Consider the following 25,000-nt stretch of genomic DNA (forward strand, 5'->3'; position numbering starts at 1 on the left):
AAAGGGATGGAAGGGAAATAGCACACGGCTCATTAGCGAAATAGCGCCTTCCCCCAGAATGGAACACTCTGTTTGCAAATGTCATTTATTATGAGCCTCATCTATCCTCCAACACTGGCACATCACCAGGGGTCATTTCTCTCTACTCTTCAACTTTCTCAGGGTTTTGTAAATGAGACTGGAGGGGACTCAATGGCTCACATTAGGGATAAACAAAAGGAGAGAAGAGATTTCAATTAGTCATCTCGATGAGTGTTTCTCAAGTCATTTGTTAAGTGGCATGCCAAAATTGTCAAAAAATCCTATCAGGTAGCCAGCCTTGCTGTTGTGTTGTGCAATAAAACTGATAATCATTTGGGCTGATTTGGGATTTCTAAGACACATTTTAAGATGGGTGGAGTATACACAACATTAGAGATATTGAAGATGGAGAAACCAGCAGACAGGAGGTAGCCTAATCAAATCACGTAAGGAAAGTGGAAGACCGGCGCTTTGTTGAAGGAGAAGAGAGATACAGTATGCATCCATTACAGGTCACCTTATTGATTGACAGCAGCACCGTCCAATGATAATTCAATTACAGACTTTGTAAAGCAGGCCAGAGGCCTTAGATGGCTGTCTCTCTTGAGCTTGAGTGATATGCCTTCACTCCCACTGAATCTTAATGGTGATCATCAGCATAAAATCATGCTCTCAAAAGAAGACCCTAACCAGTGTGTGTGCTTCCTATGTACAAAATAAAAACTTTTGGAGTAATTTTACTGTAAGCTGAATGGTGCATCACTAAGATGTTTCCAATGGGCAAACATACACTGGTATTTCTTAAAATGGACATGTTTCTCTTAATTACTTATTTCTCTTCATTTGAGCTTTTTCTAACAGATTACACTTCTTTTTTTTTGAATCAAGATGTTATTGTCATCATCAGTGCTAGTGCCCTGCCACACTGCAATTACTGTATAGGCCTACTATCATAAAGCTATCCATTCACGACCACCAAGACTTTTAACACTAGAACTACCAGGATTTTTCTGCCTACCTAGAAGTACCAGAGAGGGGTCATTTGACCCGTCGGCTTTTACCTAATACACTAATCACTCATTTTGTTATGGTAATGAGGCTGTTAGGGGCCGTGTGTGGGGTGAGGGGGTCACACCTTACAGTGCTGACAGCCAAGACAAACAGGGACAGACAGCTTCTTCCCAAGGGCTGTCAGCCTCCAAAAAAACCACAGGTAAATCAGTCCCTCCAGTTTTTCGCGATTCAGCGATCGCGTGGATTCATGCAAATTCAATGATATTCCGCATAATTTCACGATGCCACGTAATTCCTGTAAAGCCGCATTTTTCCCGCAAATTTTCCCCTTTGTCCCCTTCAACATTCTGTGGCAGGGGTGCATATAGGTCGATCGCGGTCGGACACTTAAAAAAAAAAAAAAAAAGTTCCCTAAGGATACCCAGAATCTGACAGGCTAAGTCCAGGCTTCTACACTGTAGGCCTAAATAGACCACAAACACAACGACGTCTTCAGATAAGGAGGATAACTGTCAAGCGCCTCACTCAAACTCCATAAGTCATAACATCGGAACACAAAAATAGGACGACACGAGACGTTTGCCGATACCGTGCGCTAGGCCTATATGTTCAGTTAGTACAGGTAGCGTCACCACTCGAAAGAAACAGCCAGAGAAGAAAACAACAGCCCGAACACCGGCAATCCCCTGCTTTTTTCATATGCTCTGAGAAGTGCAGGCAAGATGCAACTCCCACATTGAGCGTGGAGTTGGCTACTTCGATTAGATTTCATTGGCACGCGGCGTTCGAGGGGAGAGTGAATGCGGTGTGCCTGTTTAACCTGAGTGCAGGCGCGTCTTCTCAAATGGTCTGTTCAGCGCAGCCGCTAGACAGAGAGCGCGCTTTTCGGTCCATTCAGTAGATGTCTCATTCTTTATTTTTTGGAACTAGGGATGTCTGGAACGTACACGAAGACAATAATCCACGTGAAAACGCCAAACGCCCGCAAACCGCTGTTCTGTCTACTTCTCACAGCGGCATTAAAAAAGTCCTCCATGAAATCCCAAACCAACAACACTTCAAATAGGTGACAGCAAGCATGCACACATGAAATAACACTTCAGGGAGGGAGAAAATTGCTCTGCACTCATATTAAAGTGAAAAGGGGATTACATCAAATCTGTCCAGAAACCAAGAGGGCATATAAACTCATTCTCTCTAACAGGAGGAGGGCAACATCATGGAACATGACGTCTCTTGTGTTCCTGTATTACAATCAGAGAGTTCAGTGTGGTGTCTTGGAATCAGATGAGCCAATTGAAGTAGACATCTAAATTGGACAGTCTTATTTCCTTTTTTCCCACTGTAAAAATGTTTTTCTTCTGCACTTTATGAGTGGGTGTGTTATCATTGTGATGAACAGCTAGTGTGACAAGTGTTTTTCTACCAAGTGTTTTTCAACACTTTTGTGTGACAACATATTTGTAGTGTTTTACTCCTAATATTCAAAATGTGGCTGTATGTGCAGTGGTTTTCAGTTACCAAAAAACCCAGAAAGGGGTGCAAAATCTTTGCAAAAAATGAGAAAATGCCGCAAAATCTTTGCAAAAAATGAGAAAATGCCGCCACAAAATCAGACATTTTGACCGCAAAAATCACAAAATCCCAGTGCAAAATCCTGGAGGGACTGGTAAATAGCAACTTGCATGAAGATATCAGCAGCAAAGACAGATAGCACAGTTTGGCGGACAGTGTGTTACAGTTTTTCTCCATTGGTTTGGCTCATTTCTTGAAACTGAGATGTCATTCTCAAAACATGGACAAATCCCAAAACTAATTTGCAGTTCCTCACAACAGAATGGCATTTATCATTGCTTTCATCAAATTTCAAATGCTTTTGTACATGTCTCAATCATTTAGTAGGCTACATCCTTGCAAATGGCTATGTACAAGTATCCTACAGTTAACACAATCAGATAAATTTAGTAGAATTTTCAAATGAATGTACCTTGCTGATCTATCCCAATTGGTTGATTCTCAGTGTAATGGTTGTCCTGAAAACATGTCAGCACATTTTCTTCATATAAGTCATCAATGAATGTGTGAATGTCCCATGTGATCATGACGAATCATATGACTGCAACCAGATAATGGTTGAATTACAGTTTTTCTCGATTGGTTTGGCTCATTTCTTGAAACTGAGATGACATTCCTATAACCATTGGGTCATTTGGCCAAACATTCTTACACTTCTGCACAACAGTTCAGATAACTAGCAAAATGTCATATACCTCCCTATAAATAGTCAGTACCATCAAAATGGCATAGATCCTTCTCAATTGCTTTGGCTCATTTGCATTCATTTAGTCCTTCTGTCAAAATAAACTGAATGGTTCAGCATAACTACATGGATCCTCATCACTCGCTCATATCACCCCAAAAACAGTTTACCCATGTGTCAAAACTAAATTTCTTCCCCACATATATCATCAGTACCCCCAAAATACATTGTCCCTTTGCCATTGTGTAAGCACTGCCAGTCAAAATGGTTAGGTGTTTTATCTACGTTCAGCTAACAGATTTCAACTATGTATAAAAATGAAAAAGTGAGTGAAACCATTGAAGTTTGACAACACGGATAATTTTCCAAGGATATTTATCAGTAACATTCTTTCCTGTAAATTCATATACAGAAAGTAATGCCCATATATCACAGGTTGATCATGGGTTTGGCCTATTTCTCAAAACAGAGATAACATTCTCAAAATAACATGGACAAATGCCAAAGCAACTAGCAATTGTTCAAAACAGAATATCGTTTGAAAAAATGTCATGAAATTAGCCAAATAACAGAGGAAACTGTAGTATACACGGTTGTAAAAATATTTTCTACTAACTAGTAAAGTTACAATACCATCTGACCTGTTGAACACTGTCATGAATTTACTATGTAATGAAATTCTTAAAATATGATGTCCTTGACTGTTTTGGGAATTGCGTAGACCACTTTGCATATGATGACTTACACAATGAAATAATGCTGACGTGTTTTGGAGAGGGCAACCATTACACTGAGAATTGTCTAATTCGTTTAGATAAGCAAGGTCAATTTATTTGGAAAATGTGCTAAATGTATGCTGAATGTGTCAACTGAAGGGTATTTGTACATATCCATCAGAGATGTACTAAACCTTTGAGACATGTACAAAGCATTTGATATCTGATAAAAGCAATGAAAAATGCCATTCTGTTTTGGGAAATTGCAAGTTGGTTTGGGGATTTGTCCGTGTTGTTTTGAGAATGTCATCTCAGTTTCGAGAAATTAGCCAAACCAATCGAGAAAAACTGTAACGTGTGAATCTCCCATGCCATGTGACCATAATGACTCATGTGAATGCAACCTGGCAATTGTTAGATGGATAAATACCAGTGCATGTGGACTACTGCTTCACGTCCCTCAAGAATTTTGTGGTGAAAGAAGCTCCTCTCCAAGGAACGAAGGTGCAAAGATACAGCACTCAACAGGCATTGGAAATGATCCACACACGCACACACACACACACACACACACACACACACACACACACACACACACTCTGTGTCTCAAGTGACAGCTGTGAGCTGCTAACAGCCACATTTCCACAACAAAAGGAGTGTCCGCAGGGGGTCCAAAGGGTCAAATGACCCTCTTGTGGGGCTTTTAGGTAAAAAGGTCAATTGACCCCTCCGTGGTAGTTCTAGTGTTAATGAGGAGATTCTATCAGACCAGAGAAAGCCTGCTGTTGAAATACATTAAGCTGCTATAGGGCTAATGGCATTTGTGGGCATCGAACCATGTAGTAGAAACCTGAACGACATTCATGCATGCTGCTCTTAAAGGGACCCCACTCTTCTTTGGAGGGAAAAAGCATCTTCACTTGGCTGATGACAACTTTGAAAGGGAGTGCCACAGCAGGCAGGTGGTAGATCCAGTACTTGTCTGAAAGGGCCTGTTCACTCTTTGCTGACAGCAGGGCTGTAGTCAAGTCCACCTTTGTAGAGTCCAAGACAAGTCCAAGACCAGTACTAGTCAAGTCCGAGACAAGTCCGAGTCCAAAGAGGTTCGAGTCCAAGTCAAGTCCGAGTCACATGTCGGTCAGTGTTTAACAATGAAAAGGATGAATGTCAATAGTGTGAACCTTAGAAGATACCTAACCTATATGTCATGGATGTGAAGACAAACTTGTATGCTATTGGATTTCAAGCTCCACTTTACAATCTATGATGGCCAGTGTTCTAAACAAAACTTAATGACAGACCCGGCGAGTCCAAAAGCCTAATTTGGCTAGACCATTGTCCGAGTCCAAGACAAGTCCGAGTCCAAACAATACAGAGTCCGAGACAAGTCCAAGTCCATTAAAAAACGGACTTGAGACCGGACTCGGGCTGAGTTCGGACTCGAGTACTACAGCCCTGGCTGACAGCACTCTACATCAACAAACTACATTATAACAAGATTTCTATGACATTGCAAGGAGACTTAGGTAAACGATTAAGACTTGGTCATCACCATTTTGGTGAAAATAAGGTTATGACTGAGACTCTGTGCGTAAGGGTTAAATGACGACAACCATTTTTCACCTCATCTACCCTTTTGGAAAAAGCTGTCCATTGTCATTGTTGAATGAGTCTGAGCCATCTCCTGCCGATGTGCTCGATATGCATTCCAAATGGTCCGATTTGTGTTTTAAGATCTATTATCCTTTGTTATTTCTTCTCACAGAAAGAAACGTATTTGCTTTCCGCTGCATTCTTGTACTTCAGAAATGAATGCTCTCAGGAAGCTTTTTGCCTGGTAGGCAGTAATCACTCTGGCTTTTTTGTGTTAAGTTCAGATACAGTGAAAAATAAAAACTGCTGTCAACATTTAACTTCAGCAAACTTTGGGTGAGACAAGGCTACACAGGGTTTTTGATATGTCACACAGGGACAATTCAATAAGCTTAGCATAAAGCAGGGGTGAGGAACCTATGGCCGTCTTATCCGGCCCTCGATATCATTTTAATGTTATGCAGCTTCACATGAAGTCTTAGAATTTACATTTGCAATACAAATTAATTATATTTCAGGGGACCTAGAGAAGCTGGGGTCTGTTATAAAGGTGGCCACCTTCAATATAGGCCTAAAGTGTTGTGATCTGTGTTCATAGTACGGACCTTGGAGGACTTGATACATTTTGAATTGGCCCCTCGAATGAGAAAGATTCCCCACCCCTGGCATAAAAAAGCATTTTTTTCTCAGGGAAAAAAGTAATAACAAGAGTGCAATAGAGAGGACAACATAATAAAACAAAGTAAGTCAGTGTGGTTATCAAGGGAAAATAAAATAATAGAAAATAAGTGAAATGACAAGAGAAATGAAGAACTTTTCATAAAAGGTCATACCATAATGTAAAAAGATGAACACTGTAAAAGGTGTTGTTTCCAACTCAATAAATAGCTACGGTGAATACCCACCTAACACAAGGGAGTGATTTGTATTGTATTTGTGAACTCTTGTCTAGAATTTAAAGTTCAGGAGATAAAAAGTGATGAAGAGTATTTTGTTCCACTCCGCCATCTGTCTCAACTAAAAGGTTATGGTCATCCACAGCCTCTGTATCCCACTGTTATTTTTCATTGGGTTTTTGAAGATATATTTGGACATTCAAGCCTTTAAACAGGGCAATCAGAGAGTGTGACAGGACATGAGTGGGAGAGACAAGGTGGAAGGATCAGGAAATTATCTTAAGCCAGAACTGAACCCAGGTACCTACCATAACAGTATTTTGCCATAGCCATTTGAGTCTTTCATGTTTCAGATGGTAACCTCCATGTCACTAACAGTGTTAATGACATTTTCTATGGCCTATTTATTGTCATAACTTTAACCCGTGAACATGAGTCAACTGTTTTCTTATTTTTTTCTCTGCACATATTCAAATCACTGCCTTTAAAATATGTGCCAGTTTAAGGCCTGATGGAAATCCAAAATATTTTAGTCGATAATAGTTCTTGGAAGCTTTGGCAATACCATTCCACCAAATATTTTTTTTTTAAATTTCATAGTCATGCAGCAATAGATTGCATAAAGGCTTTTCCCACCCTCCACCCCTCTGAAAAAATAAACACATGATATTATTTCCATGCATAATTTATCCTGCGTGGTCGTTCGGGGTTTGTTGTTCAGTGACATTTGCTGCAACTGTTGCTATAGTGGCTGTCCCACTAGTCAGCCCTCTAAAGCAGTGTTTCCCAACCTTTTTTGTCTTGCGTACCCCCTAAGCCTTTTTGTCATGTCATAAGTACCCCCTCACTCATGCTTCTGTATCTCTTCCTCTATCCCAGTGTGTTCCATACATTTGTTATCATTACATTACACTTTCCCCACGTACCCCCTGTAGTGTGCTCGCGTACCCCTAGTGGTACACGTACCCCTGGTTGGGAAACACTGCTCTAAAGCACAGGTCTGTATAAACATCCCCACTGGTGCTCATTCTGTTCTGTGGGCCTTTAAAGTCCACTGAATGCCACTGATGGCAGCTGACAAGAGCAATAACAGTGCACCGCTGTCCGTGACAATGGCTCAGCCAGCTGCTAAACCACAGTCACAGAGTGAGGTAGTCAGCTGTGGGCCTTGTGCCGGACAACAATGCACCTGCAAAATGGATGAATAGCAAATTGCTTTGGCAGGCCGGAACCTCATCATCGCTTGGTGCCAATAGATGGGGGTAAACAAATGGGACCCGGGAACATTAGATGCTCGACGCTCATATGCTGGCAATTTCTTCCAAGCTGCTAGGGCCAGAGGAAGAGGAGGAGAAGGGAGCAGGATTGGACTGGCCTGGCAGCCATGGTTACCACTGATTCAGTTGCTCCAAAGAAGTGCCATATGGCATTTTGCCGTTAAGATGGAGACACAACCGGGGTCGTCTTCAAAACTCCCAACTCTTGAAGGAGTCTTCATATTTTTGCATTGTCAGACCCCAACCGACGCGGTTGCCTAAACGTTAGACATCTATGTCGTTTTTACGAGGATGATTGTGAGGGCAAACGTCAACATTTTCTGAAAAACGAAACATCTGAAGACTCCTGAAGTAGAGAGTTTTGAAGACAACCCCGGTTACACCAGGGCAGCAATGCAAGAGAAGAGTGTTAAGGTTGTAGGAAAGGACAGTTGATGACAATTAGACAATTAGTCCCAAAGCTCTCCACATTGCTAAGCCCATCTCTCACACAGCTTGCAGCACTAGAGAGTTGTCAAGTCATTCTAGAGTGTATTTGGTCCAGCACTGTCGGTGTTGAATTAATACTACAACATGTAGGCCTACTCTACAGTAGTGCTGTGGATCGGCACTACCCTCACGATCCGATTCAATCACGATTCGGGAGGTAGCGATTCGATTCAATCCGATCCGATTCAATTCTACAATGCATTACAATGCATTACATTTCTACTTAAAGCAAAGCAAATGTTTAATCAGTCATGATGAGGCAATACAAGTAGTCAGATACTGAGCAACAATTTATTGGCGGTTTTCTGTATCAGTCTATATCAGTCTGTATCAGTCTTGCAATGTTTTGAAGTGCTTTTATTTAATTTAACATTCATTTGCTCCCGAAATATCTATGGAAGTAATTGAAACTTAAAAAAATTGCCGGATCGATTCTGGAACTTGCCGGATCGATTCTGGATCGTCCATGCCCCGCATCAATTCGGATCGCCGAATCGATCATTGTTGACACCACTACTCTACAGACAGACAGAGATGTGCTGCACCGCTTTGCATTGGCAAGCTCATTGCAAAACAAATATTGAATTTTCTGAGCAGAAACACTCTGATACAACAGCAAAATATTCCATGGGTACACATAATATGCAAACAACAATCACGGTTATACAACAAATATCAGAGATGGAGTCTCTATAGTGAAGCCTAAGGAAAACAGTGTCCCTGCTCTTGTATAGCCACCAGCCTGTTCTCCTAATGCATCTCATGCAGCGAGAGGAAGGCTCAGCTAAACCACTTACCCTTGACCGTGATAGCATTGCACATTGTGGTGTCTTTGGTTTGCCTCGCCATGATTTGACAAATGAGTGCTTCTGGTCAGGACGAGTGCATATATGGTTGGAACAGGCATCTTCCACAGGAGCCACAGGTCAAGCGCATGCCTTTGTTGTGTGAAAATGACAGCTGAGCTACCAAGCCATTACACCAGTGGTTCTTAACCTGGGGTGCGGGCACCCCCTGGGGGTGCGCCAGAGATTCCAGGGGGAGCACAGAATTTTGTTTGTGTTGAGGTTGTGACCAAAATTATGCTTGCAAACATTATACTTAGGTCAAATGAAGAACATAACATGTTATGGTCCCCAAGTCATTAACCCTCTGAGATCCGAGTGCCCTTCAGAGGGCAATGTGTCTCCAAAAACAAATCTGTGAGTTTTTGTCATTGAAACATATAAGTCACACCATTAGAAACCTCAGACCTTCCAGGTCCTAAATATATATATATATAAAATGAAAATACTTGAAAATGTTAGGGTGGTGCAAGCAGCCTAAAAGCCTCTGAAAAGCCTTAGACCTCTGAGGGTTAAGGTATTGATTAATGTCTCAAGCAAGAATCATTGTGATTAATCACTGAAAACATTTTTTAGTGCATATACACGTGCAGACCTTTGTGCCGGGGATGCGCGGCTTGTCTTCGGCACAGGAAAGGGGGTGCGTGAAGTGAAAAAGGTTAAGAACCACTGCATTACACTACTGTGCGCCGGTTTAGGGTAGGGTTAGGGCTAAGGTGCTTACCTAGTCAATATGAGCACACATGCTAACGTGTGATGCAAGTATAGGGCCCTCGATAAACTTGCTGTAGGATACGTTTGCACGGGCACGTTTCGTGCACGAACAAGTTGCCGTGTGTATTTTGTGTCAATTTTGCCCGCGTTAGATACTGCATGTAGACGCGTGCGTTCGTTGCAATATCGTCAAAATCGCTGGGGGACGATCGTTAGAAAGACTGCACAGTCCCACATGAGTGTTTTATCGGTTATGATATCATACTTCCCCAATGCTCTTTAATAAAGGAGTGTGCAAATGGAGGAGCAGGAGCAGTAGCAGTATCGTCTCCACAACACAACACACACACTGGTTGATGAATAGCAGAAAGCACTATTCATTCCACAGCTTTGACTACTGCACTCTTTCGCATTGACTCTAAAAAGACCAGCGAGCAATGAGGGCACAGGAAATTTTGGCTTGTTTTTTTATTTGTTGGTTGAGAGATTAACTCTTTTTTGTTTGTTTGTTTGTTTGTTTGTTTTTTCACTTTAGAAAACCTTTTCGTAGAATATGGTTCCGAGTATGTATGCAATGCTGTGACAATGGCACTCTGTGACTAAGTGCTGTTGGCTTTGTCACCGGTCTCTCTCTAATCAAGTAAAAGTTTAGTTTAGTTTAGTTTCATTTATTTGTTAGGGACAGATACATAGCATGTAGGTTGCAAAACAGCCAAACAGCAAGCATCATAGCATTTATAGTAAGAAGTTAGTTTCCAATGCTCGTCAGAAGGGCTTTTAAAACAATAACAGCAATAACAATAAAACATTGTTAACATTAAAACAGCCTATTCACTCATTCACTCCAATCATTCACCCTTAAAATCTATCAGTCCTCATTTGAAATTAATGTATATTCATCCATCCATCTCATGCATTCACTAAACATCATATTTAACCTACATTTGCCTACCTTTCCTACACCTGCCCTGCATGCACTGTAATGTATTTTTTACACATCATCACACACAGTTTGATTCGTTTATTTGGGAAGACCAATAATTATTGAGAAAACAATACAGCGCCCCAAACAATGTTAAAGAAGCAATAATGTGTCTTTTACATAAATATCAAAATGATAGTGGTCTACAGCCTCTTCAAGGATACAAGTGGCATCTCCTTCTCCATATATGCAAACTGCCTATAACTGCAGAAAGTGAGCAATACTTAGCTAGCTGCTGTGCTTTTTTCTTATTTAGGCCGGCTATTTGCAGTCCTCTCACACACAGCCTATGAACATGGCCTAGGCTACCATAGATAAGTGCCACCATGGATGTTTTGTAGCCACTGTCTGTCAATGCATGAACACACACACACACACACACACACACACACACACACACACACACACACACACGCACACACACACACACACACACACACACACACACACACACACACACACACACACACACACACACACACACACACACACACACACACACACACACACACACACACACACTCACTCACTTATCTTACCTAGATTTTTTAATGCACGTTTGTAGTCTCTCCAGAGGTTTAACTGCTGAGAGACTTGCCTGCGACCATGCTGTTACACAATACCCAATGTGTGATAAATCATGGAGTGGAGGTATATTTTATCAGCATCAAATGTCAAACAATCCCTAATTCATCTAAAAGTATATGAATTTGATCTGACCGTTTTACTGATTTTCTTGATATGTTTGTCAAATTTGAGTCTCTCTGATTTGCCTTGTTCTGTTGTATTGCTTGCTGCGGTTATACATCCAATTGCAGACCTTTAGGCAGAAACATATTGCTACAGTGCTTAGTCAATAACACACTAACACACACACACACACACACACACACACACACACACACACACACACACACACACACACACACACACACACACACACACACACACACACACACACACACACACACACACACACACACACACACACAGAGGGTAATATGCAAACTGTCTGAAAATCTGTCATGCTTGCATAATTGTAATTGTGTGTTGCTGTCTCCTGCACAGGCCACAACAAAAGGGAACTAAAACATTCTTGGAATTAAAATACTTCATAGGTGCGACTTTTTTCTAATACAGTAAATAAGCATGAATTTGAATGCATGAATATGGCCACCAAATCAGTAATCTAAGACAGAGAGAGAGAGAGAGAGAACTCTTCAGCTACCCGGCCTGGTGTTATATTTTGTTAAGGGCCGACGTGAGGTGCATACACTTGTCTAAGGATGATTGTGTGTGTGTGTGTGTGTGTGTGTGTCTGTATGGGTGTAGGTCTGTGTGAAGTGAAGGTGGGTGGGTGGATTTGGGGTAGATGGCTGGTGTAATGACTTTAAAAGTGCACCACATATTGAGGAGGACTGCAAATTGCATTTGACACAATTGGCCCCCTCTGGTACAGGTGGCATATCATATTGTCATATTAGGCTGAGCGAGCCGAGACAGATGATAAAAAGAAGAGGAGATTTTTTTTTACATCAAGTTAGAAGCGAAGAAGCAAGAAAAGAAGGGGTAAGGGGAAAAAAACTGAAATTCAAAACTTGTGTGATCACTTGCAGCACTTGCATCTGGATGAGATGCAAGTCAGCTTCTGGTGATTTTTTCTTTTTACTTCGGTGGAGATGAGCTTGTCAAACAATTAAAAATCAATGCGGTGCTGAGGGATTTTAAGGTTAAGCCTCTCAAGAGAAACAGACAGCTAGCGAGCTGTGCTAACTCGTTTTCTGAGTCTTCCGCTCAAGGCAACTGTCAGAGAGAGAGGGAGAGGATAGCAAGAGAGAACTTAGGGAGACAAGCTGCTTCTGCTGTCGCTTCACTCATCCTCCATTTTCTCAGGTTTGGAAGTTCGTAACGGCTCCCCCTTGTCGGTGTCAAACATCCTAAGAACTGCCATCTCTTGGAATTGGACTGGGCATACACTTTACTGTCTACTGTTCTATAGCACGATGTTCTTTCCCTAAAACATGTCAGTTTCCCCTCTCATGTCAGAGTGTGATTTTGACAAAAAGTTTCATTTTCTGATTGGTTTTCACTGCACTCAGGAATATAATATAACCTACAGTACATGTCTTCTCAAAGTCTCTTGAAGTTTGATCATTAACATGACTTGCGCGGACATGAATCGCAAGTAACTTGGTGTTTGGTCTACTATAGATTAGTGCTCAAGAAATAATGTAATTACTGGTAATTATTTATGCATTCCTTGCAGATTATGTTCAGGATTGCCGATTCTTAAATCGCATTTTACTCAAATCTTCGTCTAATTAATGTAACTTAGTATTCTTAAAGGAGATGCCTCCGAAAAAGATTTCTCCAAAGGCATTTTTCATGCGAAAAGCCGACCACACCCAAGAAGCAATGAATATTTTTGCATACATATTTCTTTATAGCCTTTTGTGCTATTGCACGTCTGTACCTACGGTATATTACAATGTATTGCTAAATGATCTGTGCAAACCACGCATATTATTTAAATGTCTTGGATCCAAGTGTACAGTAGGCCTATGCAAAATATTTTCTGTGGCCATAGGCATTGAATGAGATGTAAATGTAGGTGCTTGGGTATCACTAGACTACTGTATGATATTGTATGATGTTCTCATATGCCAATATCCACCTTATCACGCCTGAGTCATCCATGAGAATCTCTTTCAAGTATGAAGTCTATTGTGTTGTCTTCATGAATGTCTTACAGCCAATCCAAACTGAGATCCCAGTACATATGACTCCAGAGATGTTTTTTCTTGATAGGAGCCAGAGCTTGTTTGTCAGATGATGGAGCCGTCAGAAGAGAGTGGTGCCCCCTTGTACTCCTTTGTTGACTTCAGACAGTGGCAGTTGCAGGCATCATGCTCTTATATCCTATGGCTTGAATGCAGCAGTCAAGAAGGCAGTTTTCATATTTCACACACATTCACGTATAGCGTATAACCACAGACAAGCTGGGCATGGCATGGCATGTTTATAAAGAAAACAGGGCAAGGGCAGACATCCAAAGAAGAAGGTGGTTCCATACATAGATCATGCACGTAAGGACTGGCACGCAGAGAAGACACAATGGAGCGAACACGCACACACCCACATGCACACACACAAAAGCATGGGATGTTACAGATGGTACAAGAAAAAAAACTAACATAGATCTACAGGCACTAAATGAGGGACTGGCCTGTCAAGTGTTAAAATCACAATAAAAATAACTGATAAAAAATACAATAGCACAAAGAGAGGAAGAAAGAGGACTGTATAAAAGATGTAAGACACAGTTGTACGAAAAAAGGTCTGTTGTTGTAGAACTCTATCTCTCCAGATAATGATGTGTCCTTGCTGATAAATTCCTACACTGACTTATTGTAGTCTCAATCAATCACCTAGTGTGCCAAACTAAATTTCATACTGTTCTCGGTTCAGTCGAGATCTGTTACTGTCCGATTTACACCTTTGCTGCTGTCGAAAAGTTTGTTGTAACTGCATGAGAGAATCAATGACCAGGCTGTGAGTAATTCATACACCCAGGCCGGTCCCCATGCTATTCATAAAAAATAATATTTTTAATGATCCAGTCCTTGATGGAACAGCAGAAGGGATTATATGAACCTCGGGTGGAATATGTGGCAGCCACATTATTCAGAGTGGTTCAATATTACAATTTTTTTCTCTAAATCCTGCTGTTGTTGACTGAGGGTGTGGGGGTGTATAGTGGGTGAAAGGTGAACTACGGGTTAGCAGCAATCAATAAGACTTAGTTACCATGGGGTTTCTTTAGCCCAGGCAAGTGGCAAAAGTCAAATTGTTATTAAGTTTGTTTTCCAAGCAGAGACATTCCTGCAATGTGTGTATCAGGAATAAGATACAAGAGAAAAATCAGAGTCTTCAAACATGATTGAGGGATTTCTTTGTTCAGGTGAATTATGTCCTAGAATTATCACTCTGCAGTCATCTAACTATTTGTGTGTGTTTTGTGTGTGTGTTGAATGTGATACATGAGTGGATGAGGTGTATTGAGGTTAAGTAGATATCTTTGAAGAATAGTAATAATAATAATAACAACAACAACAACACAAATTTAAAGCTGAATGACATGCATATCGTTGTTGCAGAATTAACTATTTTGGATTTCCACATGACCCACTACAGACTTGGCTCCAACAACGGATAGTTCCAACGCTGGGTGGAAAATGAACAGCTACCACACCAGGCACAGTGGCCATTAATTCTGCTGATAATAAAGAATAATGAACTGCCAACCCCCATTTATGACCCCTACAGGCTTCCATCCCGACACAGGTCCATGAAACTAACTGGATGAAAATTGCTGGCCATTTTAAATAACACATTACCTGCTCTAACTAATTAGGTTATATTACATGACATTGCCAATGGCTTGATTTAAACGGATTATCCAGATACTCGCAAATCACAAGGGAACTAATGGTAGGCCTATTTATTTTAGTGGAGCCTACATATGTAAGTATGTAGCAGCTGAGCTGAATATGGTTGTTATGTAGGAAATAGATTGCTAGGAAATGGCTTGCTAGTGTGGTCATCTAGTCAGGATTCCCCCCCAGTTTTCTTAGAATTTTACTTGTACATTCTACCGATCCAAAAGACCTCTGTGACATCATAGTGAGAATGATTTACATGATACTTGAATGATACCTGTACTTTAAATGTAGGTTAAAAATACTATATTAAAATGTAGCATATTTCTAATACATTTAAGTACACAATTTTTTGACCTTGGTAGTATGGAAAAATCATGGCATAATTGACATGTTGCAGTGGATTTATAAAATGTTGAATGTTAAATGTATCATGTTGCAAAGACACTTTCAGATAGATTATGAAACACGCATTTCCCTCCAACTGTTTAAAAGTGCAGTTGTCTTGTGTCTCACATCAGAAATACAGGGAGTCGGCCTGCTCCACTAAACTGATTTAGTGAGGCTGCATCCTACGGAGGGTGACAAAGCAATTTCAGAAGTGTCTGTCATCCTGTTACAAGTCAATGAACCACTGACCATTTTTGCCAACATTAATTTTGAGGTTGAACCGCTTCTTTTTGCTTTAACTGAAAAGAATTTACCATCTGGGTTATTGTTTAGTACCCAGGGGACTCATGCTAGGGTCAAGTTAAATTCTGAGTCAATCCTGCTCTGTGCCAGAGACCTTGTTTAGCACAGAAAGAGGGCATTTGGCTTTGTGCTACCCCAAAGACTTCAGTTGAGCTTTCTGAATGTCTTGCATGCCAAAAACCATTGACAACAGAGAAACAGTCACACACACACACACACACACTGAACAATGTACGATGGCACTGATTGACTGACTCTACAAACTTAAATGATGTTAAATGTTGTACGATAAACACTGTGGTTGCCATTTTGATGTACTGGCAAACTGGCTGATGTTGCTGTGGCACAGTGCAATGTTTGAATGATATTGCTCTTGCTATACGATACAAAATGGCCTAGGTGTTTGATAAAGCTTCTCTGTTTGTTTTTTGCTGTCAGTTCTCTTGGTTTGAACACTTGTCTGTGTTTGGATCATTCGTCATTTAATTTGATCACTTGAAGTAATTTCACTGAATTGAAGCAAATAAAGGTTGAGAACACATAATCAATGTGATATTTTCGAAAGGAATAGGCTACATGAAGAACTTTGTTGCAAAATGACTCAAAACCATTTTGAAACATTTTGGGAATATGGCATTTTTGTGTTGGGCAATGCATTGCATTACATTGCATAATGTATTTTTTATAGGTTTGAAAAATATGTTCTCAGAATATTTGAATAGTGATGGACACCACCACTGTCACCCCAAACAAGATCGACAAAACCTTGGCGTCATGATTGATGATGAGCTGTCATTCTCCAACTACATTAACTCGGACCTACTGATTCCAGATGTCCAACATGTGGAAAATCAGACCCTTGCTGACCCAATATTCTTCACAACGACTGGCTCAGGCCATGGTCATGTCCCGCGTTAACTACTGCAACTCCCTCCTGGCAGGTCTACCTGCTTGTGCGTTAAAACCACTGCAGATGGTACAGAATGCAGTGGCACGTTTGGTATTCAGTCAACCCAAAAGGACTCATGTTACTCTATTCATCGAGTTGCATTGGCTACAGATCGCCACCCGGATCAAGCACAAGGTCTTGGCCCTTGCCTAACAAACCACTGCAGGAACGTCCCCAGCCTACCTGATGGACATACTAAAGGTATATGCTTCTGGAAGAGAACAATACTCTTCCAACACAGGCCGCCTGGCCATGACGCCTGCTCGCTCTAAGCGATCCCAGTCAAGACTGTTCTCTATTGTTGTTCCTCAATGGTGGAACAGCCTCCCAGAGGCAGCAAGACAAGGCACATTTCTGTCAGCCTTCAAGAAGCAAGTAAAAACTCTTCTCTTTCGTGACAATCTAGTACACTAATGCTTGAGCTGATGTGTATGTGTGAGGTTGTACTGTACTTAACCCTGTGTTAATGTACCTTTTATAAAAAAAGAAAAGAAAAAACTAACCCTACTTAGCATCTGCACTTGTTGTTCTGTATATTTCTTGTACACTTTGCTTCTACTAGTGATGTCAGCTATGATTATGTCCTCGATTGTAAGTCGCTTTGGTTAATAAAAAGCCTCTGCCAAATGCTGTGTGATGTAATGTAATTTGAATGCCAAGAATTCACACATAAAATGAAAGGTTGTCTGAACAGTCATTTCCAATAATAAAATGCAAAACATGTCCAGGTAATTTAGGTATTTTTGCATCAAAACTCTTCATATATTAACTCAATAGATTTTAAAAGTCGCCGCCATCTTTTATTAACCTTAATTAATGTACTATAAGAGTGACTTAGGATAGAAATATTGCACTCATGTTGTCTGAAACTACTCTTATTAATCAACATAATAAACTGAAATGTCAATTCACCTCCACAGCATATAAACAAGTTATCCGATGAAAGTAAACAGCTCTGCAGTCAGTGCATGAAAGGGTAAATACATGTAGCTTCCCTTTGATGCTCCAACACTTGACAAGCCGTCGGCATATCTGGGGCCATGCTAATATGAGGAGTCTGTACTCTGTCTGGGCCCTTGGGGATGGCGATGGACTCGGCTTATTTTTCCACTCACCTTCTCTACAAAGGTGGACATTTTCAGAGACTCTGTGCAGTAACTAATAGCAAAAATACTAATAGTGTAAGACCAAATCCCCGCTGAGATATTTTGTTTTTAATTTCATCACCACAGAAGTCAAAAGATAAAAAGGGAAAAGTAGGGAGGCCATGACTAAGTTGGTTTTATTATTTATAATGTGGTGTTTGTTTAATGTTTATACTGTACTGCAGTGTGGGTGAATATGATGAGCCCCCCCCACCCCCTCTCTTTTTTCTTTTATCTTTTTTCCTGTCTCTCTGCTGTCAAACACACGGTTGTGTTTCTGCCTCTCTCCTCCCATGCCCCAAAGTCCAAATCAATTTCTCCATCTTTCTTATCACCATTCTATATCTTTCTCTCTCTCCTTCCTGTAAACAGGCACACAGTCAGTGAAAACAGAAATTACTCTGTACCTGCAGGAGTTTCCCTCTCCAACCTCTGATAATATTCAGAGCATGGCAGTAGTGTTTTCATTAAATACCTAGAGACAGATCCTGAGAGACAACACTTTCAGGGAAGATCTATCTTTTTTCTGTCTTCTTTGACAGGTCTGCTTTCTTTAATAAGCGGCGGCCGTATGAGACCAACAGACGCCCAGTCACACTCCTCTATCATTACATTAATGAAGCTCCCCTTTCTTCCCAGCGTGTTCTCTTGTTCTCTTTTCTTCTGTTTGATCTGTGTTTTGCCACAGCTATTAGGGTGTTCTTTGTGCCTGTTCTCAGAAGGACTTGATATTAGATAGAGAGTTGTTTGCTGAGACACGTAGGTATTTTAGAGTGAAGGCGTGCATTGGGGTAGGAAGATGGACAGACAGACAGACAGACAGACAGACAGACAGACAGACGAGCAGACGGTCGGAAGGGCAGTCAGACCAGCAGGCAGACAAATAGACAGATGGGTGCAGGCAGGCAGACAGATAGACGGGCAGGCAGGCAGGCAGACAGACAGACAGACAGACAGTCGGGCGGGCAGAAATACAGACTGACGTGCAGACAGACAGAATTGGAGCACATGACAGACATGAATTGGAGCTAGAAAGCCATAGTCTTTTCATCTCATCTTTCTTATGACAATGACTTTGATCTCTACACCTACTCTCTCTATCGCTCTCTCTCTCACACACACACACGCACACACACCATGACACATTGTCCTCAGCAATTAAAGATGATTGTAGATAATGTGTAAATGCCATTTGAACACTTCCAGCATTTGATTCTTGCAGATGAATAGATGACTGGTGGTATTTGATCATATATATGGACGACATGGACATTAAACAAATGAAAAAAAAACCCTCTGTAACGCCGCATTATGTAATAACGGTGCAATATGTAATAATGTAACAAATTATTACATAATGTGGTGACAATCGCCGCATTGTGTAATAATTTACGCATTTCGTAATACATTTCTTGAACGCATTTCGTAATAACTTTTTTCTCATCTTGTAATAAATTATTACAAAATGCGAAATTTATTACGGAATGCGGCCGCAACTTTTTTTTTTGATGGAAATGTAATAACATGGTGCATTATGTAATAATCTATATGGATATGTTTTTTCTGCACTTGGATTCAGTAGGCGCAGCACACATACATAGTCTCAGTGACATGGTATAGTCACTGCCCTCTCTCTCTCTCATTCTTCTCAGTTCTCAAACTGCTCGAGAGTCGCGAATGATGCGGTTAAAACCGTTAAGAAATAATTTCACAACTTGTTGCGTGCAACGAGTCCAACGAATGTCTCGCACTTTCTGCTACATTACACCAATTTACAGCGACATTAAATAGGCCAGGTCTAAACACTTCACGAGGTGGTGAAAACTAAATTAAATATCTAAATTAAATATCTTGGATAGCCTATATAGACCTAGGCCTAACTAGATTTGTTGCAATACAGATTCATTTTCTAGAGCCAGAAGTGTTCCGCTGGACTGACGAAACCGAACACGATCAAGTTTGCAACTTCTTTCCCTCGTGCGCTGTCCGTCAGCACCACCTGTCATTAGACGTCCGATTAGCTTTCATTACGTGCTGAGGGAAAAACTCTCGCCATTAGGCCTATGTGCTGTTGCACTGTTGTGAGGGATATCACCAAATAATTTAGATAAAAGTCAGAACATTATTTTGGCAATGAAAGGCACACAGGTGGCTGGAAGCTCAAGCAGTCTTCAGTCTGTTCATTTAAGTTTTTGGGTGCTCTTGGATATCGGGGATCAGTTCATGTAGAGAGAAGAGTTCATCCAGGCACTCCAAAATAAGGTGCCCAAACGATAAGTTACATTAAAAAGCCTTTAATGGTACTGGGCTGGGGTTACATTAAAAAGCCGACATGTTTCGACCTCACCAGGTCTTCATCATTGAAAAGAAAGGCCTCCCTTAAATAGTGACATCACCACATGTGCCATTACGCACTACACACATTTGCGCACACCATAGAAACCAAAAGACTAAATATAGCTGCAAGCAGCAATGCGGGGCCAAGCAGTAAACTTGCCAAAGTTGCCATGGCAACAGAAGGAACTGCAGCGCCCCCTTTGGCCCAAATCTCGCCAATGTTGGGGTGCATTCCTTGGAGGGGAAAATGGGGAGAGAGACGGGGAGGGTAGGCAAAGGACCTGGGCTGGGAATCAAACCCGGGTCAGCCACATGATAGACGAGTGCCCTACCGGTTGGCCTTGGTAGGGCCTGTGCTGCCCTTGTTTTATATTGACTAACACATTTCCATTCCCTCTCAAATTAGTCTATAAAATATCCGCAAGTCATTTATTTACTTGAGAGGCTTGCTTTTTGGACAGCAATTACAATCCTCTGTGATCATTCTATTTAGTAAAATTGTTTATATGACATACAATATCATGGAAAAGAATCGGGAGCCTACTGAAGATAGATATGTCCTTGAAATCCTAAACATAAGAATCCTATAGGCTGCAATGTAATGTTGGCCAGCCGTTTGAGAGACTGGTCTGAGGAATTGGTGTATATAGAAGTAACGTGTGTGTGTGTGTGTGTGTGTGTGTGTGTGTGTGTGTGTGTGTGTCTGTGTCTGTGTCTGTGAGAGAGACAGAGGAACCGAGAGAACAACAATGGTCTCTCTCTCTCTCTCCCTCCCTCCTTCCCTCTCTCTCCCCCTCCCTCTCCCTCTCCCTCTCCCTCTCCCTCTGTCTGTGTGTGTGGGGTGGGGGTGGGGGGGTATGTGCAGGGGCTGGGGCAGTGGGGCTTTGGTTGACACTAGAGCAATAGCAGACTACGCACACACCTAAGCTCTCGTCTCTTGTGTGTCCAGAGACCCCCTGCCGAGAATGGTGTCAGTGAACGTGCGCAGGTGCCGTTGGCAAAGGGGACAGAGAGATGAGAAAAATCCCTCCATTCTTTCCACAATTTTGAATGGCTGCTGAGAGCTGATAGTTTTTTCAATCGTTACGAAAATCCATACCTGGGTGCAGCATAGTGTGAAGATGACCTGTGTACCAATATTTTGAAAATTGGGAGTATGGTTCAAAAGCTACAGGCAAAAATGTAGGCAAAACTTTGACCTGCTGGTGGCGCTACAGAGTTTAAGATGGGGATTTGATTTTTTAGTGGTAGGTCATGGGATGGACTACTATGTGTGTACAAAATCCCTGCCCAATTCGACAAACGGTTGCTGAGATATGACCTCACTTCCTGTTTCGATTGGCTATTTTGATTGGCTCTCACTGCTAAACGATAAAAGATATCCAATATTCCTGAAGACCCCATGTGTAGCTCAGTACAGAGATACTATATACCGAATTTCGGGTGAATTGGTCAAAAATTGCAGAAAAAATAGCATTTTTATTGAATTTTACAAAATTCAAAATGGCGGGAAAACTATCCTGGCGGAAAATGACGTCATAGGGTGCGTTGGATTCGTCTTGACTCAAGGATTCCAGGATACCAAGTTTATGAAAATTGGCCCAGCGGTTCAAAAGTTACAAGCAGAAATGTACCTGCAACTTTGACCTGCTGGTGGCGCTAGAGCGTTGGGGCTGGGGTCCTATAAATTGCTGTGGGTAATGCTGAGACTGCCCTGAATGTGTGTGCCAATTTACAGCATTTTCCTGCCTACGGTTCTATGGGCTGCCATAGACTTGCAGAGGGATAGGAATGGTGACTAGAGAATAATAATGAAGAAAACCTACTAACTCTATAGGGGCCTTCGCCAGCTTCGCTGCTTGGCCCCTAAAAATAGCCTGGGGTAATAAGTGATGCCACAGAAAAAAATGACCAGAAGTACAAATAAAAATCACAAAAAACAAGTAAAATCAATATCCTCATTTAGACCAGTATAGCGCATGGCATCCAGTTGGTGTATCCAAAAAGTCTGCCTCTGATTAGGCCTAAGTCTTTTTAGCCTGTCCCCACCCCTCGGAAGAGGTTTGATATGCTCGACGCCCTGTATGCGCAGCAGAGAATCATTTTTACCATGGTATTCATATGTTTCGCCATAGGATAGTCAAAATTGCCCACTCTGATACCATATTTATGTTCTGCTAGCCTATCTCGCATGCGCCTTTTTGTGCGCCCGATATAAAAGAACCCTTCAGCGCAAGGACAAGTTAGGCGGTATATGACAAATGTAGAATTGCAATTAATGAAATCTCTCTGTCCATATTCATTCGTGGTTTTAGTATCCACAAAAGATTTGGCTTGTGTAACATTTGGACAGTGGGGGCAGTTCATACATCTATGAACTGTCGTAACAAAAAAGGACGGGACTGCTGCTGGCGATGATGTTTGTTTTTGGTCAATAACGTGTTGCGTTGTAGGGAGCGCGCTTCACTGTATGCGTTTTGAATGGCTTCCTTGGAATATTCATTAACTAATATTCACTTTCTGGATTTGACGATATATAAAGACGCGGAGGGACAGCTGCACACCACCTTATTCAGAAAGGCGACCTCTCGGAACACCATTCTGAGAGCGGATTCATTCCATCCCCCGCATCTCATTAGAAATATTCCACACGGCCAATTCCAGAGATTAGGCGTAGGCCTATCTGTGATTTCGAAAATGATTTTCACGAGCAGGCCGAGCTGATGGAGAAAAGATTCAGTGATAGAGCCTATCACCCTAAAGCCATCCAAAACGCATACAGTGAAGCGCGCTCCCTTCAACGCAACACGTTATTGACCAAAAAGAAACATCATCGCCACCAGCAGTCCCGTCCTTTTTTTGTTACGACATATAGTACACAAGCGACGCGGATCAGGCAAATTATTAAGAACAATTGGTCCATTATTGAAAGTGATGCGCAACTACGTGAGGTGTTCCCAGAACCACCCATGGTGTCTTTAAAGAGTGCACCCAGCCTAGGAGATAAATTAATGCGCTCTCACCTACAGGTGAAAAAGAGAGAAACCTGGCTGCGTAAACCCATTGGCACCTATAGATGTATGAACTGCCCTCACTGCCCAAATGTTACACAAGCCAAATCTTTTGTGGATACTAAAACCACGAGAGAATACGGACAGAGAGATTTCATTAATTGCAATTCTACATTTGTCATATACCGCCTAACTTGTCCTTGCGCTGAAGGGTTCTTTTATATCGGACGCACAAAAAGGCGCATGATAGGCTAGCAGAATATAAATACCTGTATGCTATCAGAGTGGGCAATTTTGACTATCCCATGGCGAAACATTTCAATGAATATACCATGGTAAAAATGATTCTCTGCTGCGCATACAGGGCGTCGAGCATATCAAACCTCTTCCGAGGGGTGGGGACAGGCTAAAAAGACTTAATCAGAGGCAGACTTTTTGGATACACCAACTGGATGCCATGCGCTATCCTGGTCTAAATGAGGATATTGATTTTACTTGTTTTTTGTGATGCTTATTTGTACTTCTGGTCATTTTTTTCTGTGGCATCACTTATTACCCCAGGCTATTTTTTAATCTTTGTTTTCTCTGGTGTGCGCAAATGTGTTTAGTGCGTAATGGGTCACATGTGGTGATGTCACTATTTAAGGGAGGCCTTTCTTTTCAATGGTGAACGTAGCCCTGATGAAGACCTGGTGAGGTCGAAACATGTCGGCTTTTTAATGTAACCCCAGCCCAGTACCATTAAAGGCTTTTTAATGTAACTTCCCGTTTGGACACCTTATTTTGGTGTGCCTGGATGAACTCTTCTCTCTACATGAACTGATCCCCGATATCCAAGAGCACCCAAAAACTTAAATGAACAGACTGAACAGATTGCCAAAATAATGTTCTGACTTTTATCTAAATTATTTGGTGATATCCCTCACAACAGTGCAACAGCACATGAGCCTAATGGCGAGAGTTTTTCCCTCAGCACGTAATGAAAGCTAATCGGACGTCTGATGACAGGTGGTGCTGACGGACAGCGCATGAGGGAAAGAAGTTGCAAACTTGATCGTGTTCGGTTTCGTCAGTCCAACGGAACACTTCTGACTATAGAAAATTAATCTGTATTGCAACAAATCTAGTTAGGCCTAGGTCTATATAGGCTATCCAAGATATTTAATTTAGACAGAATCCTTTCAAGCCGTGCAGCATCAACGTGGTGATATAGCCTAGGCCTACTGTCTGCACTTGTTCCGTTGCCTGCCTCATAGCAGAGAAGGAATGGCTTGCTGTTGTTGAGGATTTGTAACGTGGATTATCGAAACTGAAGACTTGATTTCTTTTATTGATACCTTTTTGTTTGGTATAATTACGGACAATGCAAATAACTGATTTTTGTGACGTTCGGACATTTTTGGAAGGAATATAATCGAATTAGTCCCGCCGCTTGGGTTATTGTTTTTCGCGTGCATGTGGATGAGCATAGGCTATTGAATTTGATTGCAGCCTAATAGGCCTACTGAACAGTGGACTGAAATTGAAAGTAGGACAAAGAGTGGCATTTTTCTCGGGTGCTATGACTTCTTGCTTTGCAAGAAGACAGTCTCCTCACTCCACGGGCAAAAAGCACCATG

The sequence above is a fragment of the Engraulis encrasicolus genome, chromosome 9 (assembly GCF_034702125.1).
Source record: "Engraulis encrasicolus isolate BLACKSEA-1 chromosome 9, IST_EnEncr_1.0, whole genome shotgun sequence".
Lineage (NCBI taxonomy): Eukaryota > Metazoa > Chordata > Actinopteri > Clupeiformes > Engraulidae > Engraulis > Engraulis encrasicolus.